We start from the raw sequence: 15,612 nt of genomic DNA on the forward strand, positions 1-15,612 counted from the left end.
ACACTATTCCGGAATCTCTTGCTAATGGAGATATCATCGTGACACTTTTTCAATTACAGACTATATGTCCTATTTATACGTACTACTTGTCTTTAATTCAGTGGTTTCTATTGCCACCAGTATCCTTTGCCGTTGATCACTGCTGATTCCTCCGCCTTGAGGAGTAGTTTCCCACCCCATGTGCAAAGGAGTGCCCTGAACTTGTGTCCGCTCCTCCGCCCTTTTGACAAGGCCTTTACTAGAATGAGGGTGACTTCCTATGCCCAAGTTTTCAGCAGCTAACGCTGATTTTTAATTCAGAACTTAAGCGGTTGCTGGGTTCGAAACCGGTTTGATTGTTAACTTCAGCCTGGGTGGAGAGCTCACCATCTGCAGCATCGTCGACAGGACTGACTGCGGACCTTTGGTACAGAGCCGAGTGGAGGGTCTGAATCAGAGGCTGAGACGGTTCTGCGACCGTGTGGGCCGCAGGTTCCTCGACTTGAGCCATAGGGTGGTGGGGTTTCGGATTCCGCTGGATAGGTCAGGAGTCCACTACACGCAACCAGCGGCTACACGGGTAGCAGGGGTTGTGTGGCGTGGGCTGGGCGGTTTTTTAGGTTAGATGGCCTTGGGCAAGTACAGAAAGGGCAACAGCCTCAACGGTTGCAGGGCAAAGTCAGGACATGCGGGGACCAAGCAGCAATAGGTATTGTAATTGTAAAATGTCGAAGCTGCGTTGGTAAGGTACCGGAACTTCAAGCGCTGATAGAAAGCACCGAAGCCGAAATCGTTATAGGTACAGAAAGCTGGTTGAAGCCAGAGATAAATTCTGCCGAAATTTTTACAAAGGTACAGACGATGTTTAGAAAGGATAGATTGCATGCAACCGGTGGTGGAGTGTTCGTCGCTGTTAGTAGTAGTTTATCCTGTAGTGAAATAGAAGTGGATAGTTCCTGTGAATTATTATGGGTGGAGGTTACACTCAACAACCGAGCTAGGTTAATAATTGGCTCCTTTTACCGACCTCCCGACTCAGCAACATTAGTGGCAGAACAACTGAGAGAAAATTTGGAATACATTTCACATAAATTTTCTCAGCGTGTTATAGTCTTAGGTGGAGATTTCAATTTACCAGATATAGACGGACACTCAGATGTTTAGGACGGGTGGTAGGGACAGAGCATCAGGTGACATTATACTCAGTGCACTACCCGAAAATTACCTCGAGCAATTAAACAGAGAACCGACTCGTGGAGATAACATCTTGGACCTACTGATAACAAACAGACCCGAACTTTTCGACTCTGTATGTACAGAACAGGGAATCAGTGATCATAAGGCCGTTGCAGCATCCCTGAATATGGAAGTTAGTAGGAATATAAAAAAAGGGAGGAAGGTTTATCTGTTTAGCAAGAGTAATAGAAGGCAGATTTCAGACTACCTAACAGATCAAAACGAAAATTTCTGTTCCGACACTGACAATGTTGAGTGTTTATGGAAAAAGTTCCAGGCAATCGTAAAATGCGTTTTAGACAGGTACGTGCCGAGTAAAACTGTGGGAGACGGGAAAAACCCACCGTGGTACAACAACAAAGTTAGGAAACTACTGCGAAAGCAAAGAGAGCTTCACTCTAAGTTGAAACGCAGCCAAAACCTCTCAGACAAACAGAAGCTAAACGATGTCAAAGTTAGCGTAAGGAGGGCTATGCGTGAAGCGTTCAGTGAATTCGAAAGTAAAATTCTATGTATCGAATTGACAGAAAATCCTAGGAAGTTCTGGTCTTACGTTAAATCAGTAAGTGGCTCGAAACAGCATATCCAGACACTCCGGGATGATGATGGCATTGAAACAGAGGATGACACGCGTAAAACTGAAATACTAAACACCTTTTTCCAGAGCTGTTTCACAGAGGAAGACCGCACTGCAGTTCCTTCTCTAAATCCTCGCACAAACGAAAAAATGGCTGACATCGAAATAAGTGTCCAAGGAATAGAAAAGCAACTGGAATCACTCAACAGAGGAAAGTCCAATGGACATGACGGGATACCAATTCGATTCTACACAGAGTACGCGAAAGAACTTGCCCCCCTTCTAACAGCCGTGTACCGTAAGTCTCTAGAGGAACGGCAGGTTCCAAATGATTGGAAAAGAGCACAGGTAGTCCCAGTCTTCAAGAAGGGTCGTCGAGCAGATGCGCAAAACTATAGACCTATATCTCTGACGTCGATCTGTTGTAGAATTTTAGAACATGTTTTTTGCTCGAGTATCATGTCGTTTTTGGAAACCCAGAATCTACTACGTAGGAATCAACATGGATTCCGGAAACAGCGATCGTGTGAGACCCAACTCGCTTTATTTGTTCATGAGACCCAGAAAATATTAGATACAGGCTCCCAGGTAGATGCTATTTTTCTTGACTTCCGGAAGGCGTTCGATACAGTTCCGCACTGTCGCCTGATAAACAAAGTAAGAGCCTACGGAATATCAGACCAGCTGTGTGGCTGGATTGAAGAGTTTTTAGCGAACAGAACACAGCATGTTGTTATCAATGGACAGACGTCTACAGACGTTAAAGTAACCTCTGGCGTGCCACATGGGAGTGTTTGGGACCATTGCTTTTCACAATATATATAAAGGACCTAGTAGATAGTGTCGGAAGTCCCATGCGGCTTTTCGCGGATGATGCTGTAGTATACAGAGAAGTTGCAGCATTAGAAAATTGTAGCGAAATGCAGGGAGATCTGCAGCGGATAGGCACTTGGTGCAGGGAGTGGCAACTGCCCCTTAACATAGACAAATGTAATGTATTGCGAATACATAGAAAGAAGGATCCTTTATTGTATGATTACATGATAGCGGAACAAACACTGGCAGCAGTTACTTCTGTAAAGTATCTGGGAGTATCCGTGCGGAACGATTTGAAGTGGAACGATCATATAAAATTAATTGTTGGTAAGGCGGGTACCAGGTTGAGATTCATTGGGAGAGTCCTTAGAAAATGTAGTCCATCAACAAAGGAGGTGGCTTACAAAACACTCGTTCGACCTATACTTGAGTATTGGTCATCAGTGTGGGACCCGTACCATATCGGGTTGACGGAGGAGATAGAGAATATCCAAAGAAGAGCGGCGCGTTTCGTCACAGAGTTATTTGGTAACCGTGATAGCGTTACGGAGATGTTTAACAAACTGAAGTGGCAGACTCTGCAGGAGAGGCGCTCTGCATCGCGGTGTAGCTTGCTCGCCAGGTTTCGAGAGGGTGCGTTTCTGGATGAGGTATCGAATATATTGCTTCCCCCTACTTATACCTCCCGAGGATATCACGAATGTAAAATTAGAGAGATTAGAGCGCGCACGGAGGCTTTCAGACAGTCGTTCTTCCCGCGAACCATACGCGACTGGAACAGGAAAGGGAGGTAATGACAGTGGCACGTAATGTGCCCTCCGGCACACTCCGTTGGGTGGCTTGCGGAGTATAAATTTAGATGTAGATGTAGATGAGACAAGGTGGGTAAAGGTCGAAACCCGAGTCCTGGCACGATGTCTCCCCCCGCGTGTCACTGTGCTGGTCCCTGCGATGGACATGGTACTACGTTCATTTTTTGTCACTTTTTAATTATTTTTATTCCTTTTTTTATTTTTATTTGTTTCTAATTTTTAAGGAAAGAAAACGTGGTAGACGTAAATTCCACAAGTCTAGGACTCAAAAGAGAAAAATTAGATATTCTATAGGAAGAACGCGATGGCTCCAGAAGAAGGAAAAAGAGATATGAAGCAATCTAATTCATTGACGATTAAAGACAAGGTGCAACATATTCGCAAATAAAGCATGATGACGTGGACCCCTCTGCCACTTTCAGTGAGCGTTCACCCTATATAGCCGAAAACCGCAGGGTCTGGGTCGTTGTTAGTCCAGACTACATAATGGGATAGTGCTCGACGTGCCATACGATCGAATTGCTCTTCGTCCGAGGGAAAAGTTCGAAGCACAAGTAGCTCAACCGAGAAAGCAGCTTCAGCTGATCGGGTAAGGAAAGCCAGTTGTCGGCGAATCCAGAGCCAGTGCTCTAGTCCGCAAGAGACAAGTCTGTGAGGTGATGTATCAGGTTGGTGACACGTGTCGCAGTGGCCAGTAGGACTAAGACCAATGCGATGGAGGCGTTCGTTGCTGGGGATCAGATTGTGAATGACCGTGTTCACGATGAGGTGACTTCCATCAGGAGGATAGGAAGATAATGTAAAACCATACTGTTTTATAGGATATCAATGGCGCGCTCATTCTAACTGGTGAGAGGGGGGGGGGGGGGGGGGGAGGACGCTGATTGTACTCCCTGTCGAGAAAGCAGCGAGCTCCCAGAAAACTTATCACAATATAAACTGTCAGCAAACTGCTTAATAGATGCATCCCGTCCCATCTGCGGTCTATGGGATTGCTCTCTGTAAAATCTGATGAAATTTTTGCTTTTGAATCTCTGAACAACTGACACTTTGAATTCATTATAATCTTCTGATTCCAAACAAGTGGGCTCCACGCTGATGGAATGTTGTGGGGCTCCCTGAATTCTTAATTTTTTTTTTTTTTTTTTTTTTTTTTTTTTTTTTTTTTTTTTTGTCATCAGTCTACTGACTGGTTTGATGCGGCCAGCCACGAATTCCTTTCCTGTGCTAACCTCTTCATCTCAGAGAAGCACTTGCAACCTACGTTCTCAATTATTTGCTTGACGTATTCCAATCTCTGTCTTTCTCTACAGTTTTTGCCTTCTACAGCTCCCTCTAGTACCATGGAAGTCGTTCCCTCATGTCTTAGCAGATGTCCTATCATCCTGTCCCTTCTCCTTATCAGTGTTTTCCATATATTCCTTTCCTCTCCGATTCTGCGTAGAACCTCCTCATTCCTTACCCTATCAGTCCACCTAATGTTCAACATTCGTCTATAGCACCACATCTGAAATGCTTCGATTCTCTTCTGTTCCGGTTTTCCCACAGTCCATGTTTCACTACCATACAATGCTGTACTCCAGACGTACATCCTCAGAAATTTCTTCCTCAAATTAAGGCCGATATTTGATATTAGTAGACTTCTCTTGGCCAGAAATGCCTTTTTTGCCATAGCGAGTCTGCTTTTGATGTCCTCCTTGCTCCGTCCGCCATTGGTTATTTTACTGCCCAGGTAGCAGAATTCCTTAACTTCATTGACTTCGTGACAATCAATCCTGATGTTAAGTTTCTCGCTGTTCTCATTTCTACTACTTCTCATTACCTTCGTCTTTCTCCGATTTACTCTCAAACCATACTGTGTACTCATTAGACTGTTCATTCCGTTCAGCAGATCATTTAATTCTTCTTCACTTTCACCCAGGATAGCAATGTCATCAGCGAATCGTATCATTGATATCGTTTCATCTTGTATTTTAGTTCCACTCCTGAACCTTTCTTTTATTTCCATCATTGCTTCCTCGATGTACAGATTGAAGAGTAGGGGCGAAAGGCTACAGCCTTGTCTTACATCCTTCTTAATACGAACACTTCGATCTTGATCGTCCACTCTTATGATTCCCTCTTGGTTGTTGTACATATTGTATATGACCCGTCTCTCCCTATAGCTTACCCCTAAGTTTTTCAGAATCTCGAACGGCTTACACCATTTTATATTGTCGAACGCTTTTTCCAAGTCGACAAATCCTATGAAAGTGTCTTGATTTTTCTTTAGCCTTGCTTCCATTATTAGCCGTAACGTCAGAATTGCCTCTCTCGTCCCTTTAGTTTTCCTAAAGCCAAACTGATCGTCACCTAGCGCATTCTCAATTTTCTTTTCCATTCTTCTGTGTATTATTCTTGTAACCAGCTTCGATGAATGAGCTGTTAAGCTGATTGTGCGATAATTCTCGCACTTGTCAGCTCTTGCCGTCTTCGGAATTGTGTGGATGATACTTTTCCGAAAGTCAGATGGTATATCGCCAGACTCATATATTCTACACACCAACGTGAGTAGTCGTTTTGTTGCCACTTCCCCCAACGATTTTAGAAATTCTGATGGAATGTTATCAATCCCTTCTGCCTTATTTGTCCGTAAGTCCTCCAAAGCTATTTTAAATTCCGATTCTAATACTGGATCCCCTATCTCTTCTAAATCGACTCCTGTTTCTTCTTCTATCACATCACACAAATCTTCACCCTCACAGAGGCTTTCAGTGTATTCTTTCCACCTATCTGCTCTCTCCTCTGCAATTCCAACTGCTAATTTATCTGGATGTCCACGAACGACACAAGGCAGCTCCTTCTAGTTTATGGAAGGATACTCTTACGTCTTCGTCGGCTTTTCGCTAAATACGGGTACTGATGGCAGTAATAAGAAATTCTTTATCGGGTTAGCACTACAAGAGCTAGCATTTGACAAGTGATGTGAAAGGCTACGCTCTTACAGTGTGATTTTAATTGTTTAATCTCTTTCTGCAAATCGTTTATAACGGTTTGGAGATCAGCCGTACCACCCAGGTTAGATTCCGCCCTAATGATTTATGTACGCCAGAAAAACCACTCCGTTACAGCAAAAGTTTTACGAATCCATCACTGCCTTTCATATTGTTGCCAAATTTGAGTAGACTAACTTAAATTCCAGCGCTGGATGTGCCCGCGTTGTCGGATGACATCCATGATGCTGCTGCTTCCGTTGGTTCACCACGGAGATGTACCAGGAACTCAGAAATTCTTGGAAGTTCACACATGGCTGCACCTCCTCAGGTCTGTAGGATTTCCGTAAATGATCTCCACACTGAGGCCACTTCTTAGAAGGCGTTTATGAAGTTTGTAACTTCGGCTGAGGGTCTCTCTCGGTACTTGTCAGGATTAATGCGGGAATTGGGGCCATGTGACAAAGAAATACGCGAACTCGGAGTTATTAGCCATCTTCACTTTATTTCTATGAAGACATTTATAGTGACGTGCTCGCTACGCCGACGCGTCACAACTGTGTCTGACGTCCTACCACGAACCAATACGGATTTGTCAATACTCCATTTTGAGTCGGGAAAGACGCAGCTCTGTGTCGGCACCACGCGCGTTGGATACTGATGTGCCCGTGGAGGCGGCCAGCGATGCGACGCTGCTACTGTGCGTATACCGACACCGCAGTTTGTCAGCATTTCACGACGACGGCAGCTCGCACTGGCACCCGCTGCTGACGGCTGCGTCCACGCCTGTGACCCTTACGATTGTTTATTATTCTCCTGGTTATTAATACTTGTGAAGTAATGGAATGATAGCACGCTATTGAGAGATGCTATAATTTCAAAATGGTTGAAATGGCTCTGAGCACTATGGGACTTAACATCAGTGGTCATCAGTCCCCTAGAACTTAGAACTACTTAAGCCTAACTAACCTAAGGACATCACACACATCCACGCCCGAGGCAGGATTCGAACCTGCGACCGTAACGGTCACGCGGTTCCAGACTGAAGCGCCTAGAACCGCACGGCCACTCCGGCCGGCTGCTATAATTTGAAATGCAAGTAAATGCGTTGTTTAGTTAGTCTAATGTTACTAACAGAAGATTATCACTTTGGGGCGCAACTTCCGAACGCAGCAGTCAGTCGCGGAAAAGTACTACAATTTAGTCGGCCTTCCTCACGATAACCGTATCGAGAAAATCATGTGTCATCGGTACCTCACACCACATTGCGTCATCTTGTCACTGCTGCCTTCTCAGCTGTTCTAAAAAGAGCTTCTTGTAACTGAATATGATGGCTGCAGAGCCAGAAATATTACATGACGTCAATACGTGACCATCAGTGTAAGGGACGTGATACGTGTTCTTTTTCGACGCGTCCGAAACTGGACGTGATATACGGAGGTCAGTTCATCCTGTAGCAAGGATCGGGATTTTGATCGCAACCTGAATCCTTCCATTTGCTGTCTCTCTAAGTGAAGAAGCTTCGCCTTAACACGGCGGACATCCATAACATGTAAGGGAACTAGTGTGGCGCCGTCATAAAGTTGCCGCAAAACGGAATAATAAAACTCCTGGGTCCGACGGAGATCCTTCGCCATCCCAGCTTTGTAACATATTAATGCTTTCCGCAGCAATGGCTTGGTATGCCCTGAGCGCCATTTCATATGGGAAGGAGAACGATCTTACGAATGCAAGCTACGGGCCCAAACCTCTAGAACTATAATCTCGACGGAATGAACCTTTAATAGGGTTGTTCTTAGCATCCAGGAGAGGCGATACAGTTTTACTGGTTGCGGCACATGGTTTAAAGTTACAGCTACGGCACAGTGGCCACTGAAGCAAGTTGGCTACGTCTTTCGCTATCCAAATGAAGAATCAGAAGGATACAAGTCATCGAATCTGCTGCTCGAAGTAGCTCTAAAATGAGTATACCTGACAAGAGTGGGACACTGACACATCCATGCATCGCGTATTTGCGAAGAGCGCACTAAATCGTCTAGTCAATCAAAATTAGTAGTCTGATACACAATTAAAATCTCCGCCTGACAGAAGTTTCTCTGGAGTCTTACGATATAAATACACTATATTCTCATTATAAAAACGCGAACGATCTGTGGAACGGCCAGATCCTGAAATGGAATAAAGAAGAACTAAAGTAAGGTCACAACGGATGCAGTCTATTCCTCGACCGATGTCAAGAACTTCGAAATCAGTCAATGGTATTCAATCTCTGTAAAATAATGCAGTAGCGGAAGATAGTTCAGGAGCCACGTCAAAGAAAGTAGAAAAGCCGGCAACAAAAGAATTCTGAAAAATCACTTGCAAAAACAAAATGTCTGCTTCTGAATCGTAAATAAAACCGTTATAAACGATTTGCGGGAAGAGATTCAACGGTTAAAAGCAGACAGAAACGAGTGCAGCTTTTCATATGACTTGTCAAATGATAGCTCTAGCAGTGCGTGCCCAATAAAGAAATTCTCATTATTTCATTCATTACCAGTGTTTAGCGGTAAACCCGAGGAAGACGTAAAAGTATTCTTCCGTAAATTATAAGGAGCTACCTTGTTAGGTTCGTGGACTGATTCATATTAATTAGCAGTTGCTAAATTAAGAACTCAAGGAGCCGCACAAGATTTCATCAGCTCGGAGCCCAATTGTGTGAAATCAGAAGATTACGAGTCTAAGCTCGAAACTAATTCCGTTCTCATTCAAAGATGAGTAAAGTACAGGACTGCGTTACCAAAACTACGTGATTACGTGCTAGTGACCTTTAAAGTCATGTATCAGAGTCCATGGCAGTCAACGGATGAATCTTAATATAAAAAGGTGGATCCCTCTCACAGGACTCCTCAAAATTGGATCTTTCCAGTAGAGCGGAGAATGGAAGAGGATTCGTCTGAATCCTCAACAGCTTGCGTCCGTCCACGCTTGCTTTCAAGTAGAGGTGATGGCGGCGTCCAAGCTACAGTGGCAAAGCCGACGTGAGCTTATGCGTTAGGACCATCACACAGTGTCTCGCCTTGCCTCTCAGGGACGTGGTTAGACACAATGGCTGTGACTTGGGTGACAAGATCCGCTAAATATAGTCCAGTACTTTGTTGGTAAGTGGATTTCAAGACGGTGACACGATGCAGGCAATGTGTGCAGATATTTACACTCCCTTTGCATACAAGACAGGTCCCTTCTTTCCTGTGCATATTATATGCACCACATATCAACACACCTGCGAACGAGAGGGGCTATTCTGTTTGACCACCATGTCTGCGGATCGAACTCCACTAAAACTTCTAAACGATGTTGAGTGGACCAGGTTTCCCGCTGTATATTCCCAATGACCCCAGAACGAAGCAGGGTTGTCTGAGGAAACTAACGTCAGTCCCAAGGTTAAACGCCCCAACATCCGCATATTTCACCTCTGCGGTTTCCAGAATAACCGTACCGACATTAGTGAAAGGGACTTACTGAGGGTCGGACGGTTTGGCCGAGTGGTTCTAGGTGCTTCAGTCTGGAACCGCGCGACTGCTACGGTCGCAGGCTCGAATCCTGCCTCGGGCATGAATGTGTGTGTTGCCCTTAGGTTAGTTAGTTTTAAGTAGTTCTAAGTTCTATGGGACTGATGACCACAGATGTTAAGTCCCATAGGGCTCAGAGCCATTTGAACCATTTGAACTTGCTGAGGGTGCCGCACAATGGGCCTGTCAGCCTGAAGTGTGACTATAAACTTGCCATAAAACATATATGATTCAGACTAGAAGTATGCCCTGTGAACCTGTTCTGAAGTGACCTTTATCGTATCCAAAAGCCAATTATGAATTTCTAACGAACTTGGTTGCACATTCCGTGTGAACTTGACCAAAATAAAACTGACCATACCTGTGCGTGGAATGTTCCTATGACCCTTTGATGACATCATGGCGTAAGAGAACCCAGCGTCAGAACACTGAATCGTAAATACGAGACGCTGAAAGACAAACAACAATGAGACACACACACCGCGTCACACGACACAGCACAAGCGGGGAAGCTCTCGCAGCGCTACGAGAGAGGCAGGAACGAGCACAGCCTACTCGCCTGTCGTGCGAAGCGGTGATGACGACCACGAGTGCACGTTTAGAGAGGTTACTGCGAGCAGCGTCCTCTTTGGAGGCATATGGTCAGCTGCGAATTCTGTGTGTTGAGGAGCAGATCATCTGGAAGATCATTTCTTATTATCATCCAACTTTTGCGTGAAATGAATAATTTCTTTAAGGTAAGTGGCAAACAAAATGTTTTATTTCTTGGTGAATATAGTGAACATACATGAAATAACCTTGCTTTTCAGACATACATGAATTTTTATTCCTTGTGGTGCGTTTGTAATAAATTTACAAAGAGGATTGGGGGATTAGGTTTCCGCGTTGAGGGTGATGTTGAATCAATTAGGTGTTGAGTAGGCTACAAATGAGATAGGGGCAACAAGGTTGGGTTGTGCAGGGCTTACAGGAATCGGCAATACAAAGAAAAGTAGATTGTCAGTATGCACGGGTTCGAGTTCTGCTAAATTGCCTCATCCCATGGGAATCTTGCTAAAGGGAATTAATGATCAATGGAACGAATTCGGAAATTGAACAGTTGTTGTGGCTTTCTGTCCAGTTCGAACTCCATGGTGACGACTTGAAGTTGCCCCTTGATCAGTTTGTTCAACAACTATACACGTTGAGCGATGGGACCATCAGCCAAGTTACTGCTCAAATTCTGCAGGCAGGAAGAGAATTGAGGGAGTTACGTAAGCAGGTAATTGCACGTAAGGTGTCCCCTCGTTCACTGAATGACTTACAATATAAGCATTATTGGTGGGTACAGAGGGCTAATGAACCCTAGACTAAATTCATCGAAAGTGTGTGAACATCCGTCCTAGCTCTGGAGCTACAGGTGTCGGAAAAACCGGTGGTGGAAACCAGTTTGGGGGAGTTAGAACCAAAGATAGGTCGCGGATGACGTTTGCCAAAAACCTACCACCTTGGGCGAACTTTAGTGCATTAGCATCAGAGACTGAGAAGCTGTAGTATGTTGACAGTCAGCGGGTGAGGTCTCAAATTAGGGATCGACAACCGAATGTTTGCGGCGCGACTGATAATTTCCAAATAAAAAGTATGTTTTTGTTGTCGTCAGGAAGGTCACGTTGTGCGCGACAGCCCGTACGCTCGGAAGAAGGAAAACAATAGTGGACGGTTGAGATGGCTCTGAGCACTATGGAGGGCCGCGAGCGATTAGCCGAGCGGTCTAAGGCGCTGCAGCCATGGACTGTGCGGCGGAGGTTCGAGTCCTCTCTCGGGCATGGGTGTGTGTGTTTGTCCTTAGAATAATTTAGGTTAAGTAGTATAATTTAAGTTAAGTAGTGTGCAAGCTTAGGGACTGATGACCTTTGCAGTTAAGTCTCATAAGATTTCACACACTGAGCACTATGGGACGAACCCCTAGAACTTAGAACTACTTAAACCTAACTAAACTAAGGACATCACACACATCCATGCCCAAGGCAGGAGACGAACCAGCGACCGTAGCGGTCGCGCGGTTCCAGACTGTAGCGCCTAAAACCGCTCGGCCACCTTGGCCGGCATAGTGGACAGTGTCGGAAGGAGGCTACAAATACACGGGCTAGGATTCCAATGCGTTTTCGCCGAGTGGTGAGAGTTACGGGCGGCCAGTTGCCTTTCGTGTGCGCCCAGCTGAATCACGAACTCGTCTGTGCTCTCCTGTATTCGGCTAGTGCCATATCAGCAGTGGACTATCTGTGCTTTGTGGAATTTTGCACATTATGTCGCGTGGGTACCCTGTGGAAGTCGTCCTGGGTTTTTCGCTCAGTCAACGGACATAGGTTAGAGATAGTGGGGGAGCGTGTTGCTAGTGTGGGCATAGGAAGTTTTACTTGGCCGTTTCGATTCTTGGTGGTCAAGAAATCGGCCGTGGATTTACTTCTGGGCTGTGATTTTACGGCTAACGCCGGGTTAGTGTTGGATGGGCAAGAACGTGTTCTATTTTTAAATTTCGGCCTGAGAAGCGCATTGCTCCTTGTTCTGTCAGGTATCAGTTCCGGATTGTTCTATGAGCGGTAGTACAGATAGCTATGATGTGAGTCATCTTGATAATCAGCGGAGGAAGTCCATCTTGCAGGTTCTAGAGCATTTTTCAGAGATGCTGACCGACAAGATAGGAATGACAAGCCAAATAGAGTACCAGGTGGAAGCGTGCTGGGCCCATAACCCAGAGGTCCGTGGATCGTAACCACGCTTTGCTACCATTTGACATCGCGGCCAGTACTGAGAAGGCGGGTGGTTTCTAAAAAACAAAACAAAAATTAAATAGCGAGCCATACTGGCTCACAGTATGACGACAGAAAAGCGTTGGGGAAACCGGAACTCAGATCTATCTCATTTAGCGGTGTTAGTATATTTACGTGAGGATCATCAATTAAACTGAAGTACACGCACATAAAATGTGTTTGACTCAACAAGTAAAAGGCATGCTGAATATAAAATTGAAAGAGACAGCCAAGATGTAAAACTCTTAAGCCCTCAGAAGAAGTGTCTTACAAAGATGCTGAGAACGAAGTGGAAGAGAATATTCTCATCTTTGAAGGGATACATGTCGGACTCAAGGCGATGGTAAGTTTCTATGGGACCAAACTTACGAGGTAATCGGTCCTTAGGTTCACACACTACTTAATCTAACATTAAACTAAGTTAAGGACAACACACAAGCCCATACCCGAGGGAGGACCCGAAGCTCCGACAGAAGGAGGCTCGCGAACTGTGGCAGGGTTTCTCTGACAGCGCGGCTATAACGCGCTGCCGGACTCAAGGAAACTCGATTTCGACATTACATAAAGAAACAGATTGACCCATAATTTCAAGGCAGAAGAAGCCATGGGAGGAAAAAAGTGGGCTAAGAGTTTCCATTGACAGACTTCCCAGGCTTTGACGAAAGTTCCAAACAAAACTTCAGTGCCTAGCCAAGGAGACTGTTTCTGCATAGAAAAGTCTATTGAAAAAAAGGAGGTTAAAAAAGAAAAGGAGATGATATCTAGATGAACTACAGCTTAAAAGGAAAACTTTTGGAGACTGCAGAAGCCAATACCGAATGATAAACTGTAAAAGAGGAATCATGGAAAGTGTGCAGGGGAGTGAAAAGTTACTTTGTAAGGCCTGAATATAGTGATGTAAGAACAAATATATAGAACATTTCCTTAAACTTAGACAAGTGTATATGTTCAGTACATTTCATGCACATACTGATGCAAATTAGGATACATATCCCTAAATTGTACCATTTGTAAACATTTAGACAATTGGGGGTAGTATGTTTGCTTTTCTCAGAATTTTTCTTCTTTAAATTCGATTTAAGAGACAACATGCTGCAGCTGGGAGGGCTTTGATTAAGTAATTTTGTAGATGACTTAATATTACATTACTCTATAATACATAGTCTCAAAAGTGTTACAATTTATTCAACTCTCTCCTAACATCCAGCGCTAACATTGGCTCTGACATTTATTTAAATTAATGTCCACAACGAAAAGAGCTTCTTCACTATAGGTAGCTGCTCTTCGTCCAAATGAGACGTTTTCTAACTATGGGCTATACAATATTATTACAGCTTTGGTCACACATTATACGAAAGAATCTAGAAAAGTAAACTCTAATTATTTAGTAAGTAAGAGACTGCGAAGAAATATCTCTTCTCCGTTTCGTAAAATAAGTTTAAAAAATGGGATCTAAACGACGCATGTACTGGTATCAGCGACTTCAGCAGCAAACTAGTATCGAATATTTCATTAATTCCCAGAATATCGTTTGACCTTCAATTAGACGACACGATGTCGTTCCCTTCCTTATGATGCTGTTCTACCAAATAAAGACAGCGCTGTTGCTGGCTTGACTTTATTTGATGGTTAACTGTTAAAGATAATTGCCGGAGGATGTCACAGAACTAATTTATATGAGGATGGCGCTTCCCACTCCATCCACCCATTCTGATACAAGTTTCTATGGTTTCGTTCACTTCTTGATGAAAATTACGAGATTATTCTTCTGAAAGATCACAATAGATACCTCTACCCATCCTTTCCAAATAAAACATGTACAACGATTTCAATTACCCTATTGGCGATGAGACTTTAAACACAGATCTTCCTTCTTTTAATATTTGCAGTCGCTATGTGCCATCCTGTCTGCTTCACTGGAAGAAGTGCTTTTGGAGGTATAATGGGTCATATGGCCAGTACATGGCAAAGCTCCAACCCCTTTAGTTTGTCAGGAAAGGAATCGAACAAAGTTCCTTTGGTTGATTGTATAATGAACAGCCAGAACGCCATGACCAACTAGTTAATAGCCTGCATGTCCACCTTTGACAGGGGTAGTAGGGGCGACGCGTCCTGGCATGGAGGCAATGAGGCTCTTATAGGTGGCTGGAGGGAGTTAGCACCAGATCTCCCCTCACAAATCAACTAATTCCCATCAATTACCTGAGGGAGGCGATGAGCTCTGACACCACTTTCACTAACAATCTATACGTTATATTGTAACAAATAAGCCCTCGGTCACAAATATTAAGTCAAAATTGACCTCGTTTCGACGCTACTATGAGCGTCGTCTTCAGAATTACATTAACTGTACTGAAACATTAGGTATATAGTACATTAATAAAATTAAAGTTTGTACTGACCCGAAAAGATTCAGTACTTACAAGTCACATATTAAAAATGATTTAAGCCGGAAAGGCGACGTCTTGAACACTTGTGAGATGGCGAGCCGCTCGTGCTGTGGACAAGGGTTGCATCAAGACGCTCATAGTAGTGTCGAAACCAGGTCAATTTTGACTTAATATTTGTGACCGAGGGCTTATTTGTTACAATATAATTCTGACACGGTCACTGAACCTTAGCAGCTATGTTCAAAGTTTTACAATCTATATGTGTTTGATCGGGTTCAGATCTGGCGACTAAGGGGGCCAGCACATCAACCGGAACTCGCCACTGTGATCCTGACATGGCGCTTTCTCTTCTTAAAAAATACCACTGCCATCGTGAAACATGATCGTCGTGAAGGGGTGCACCCGACAGCGTACGATATTCCTAGGCTGTCATGTTACGTTTCATGAGCTCCACTGGACCCCTAGATGCCCACGTGAATGTTCTCCAGAG

The sequence above is a fragment of the Schistocerca serialis genome, chromosome 8, assembly GCF_023864345.2.
Source record: "Schistocerca serialis cubense isolate TAMUIC-IGC-003099 chromosome 8, iqSchSeri2.2, whole genome shotgun sequence".
NCBI lineage: Eukaryota > Metazoa > Arthropoda > Insecta > Orthoptera > Acrididae > Schistocerca > Schistocerca serialis.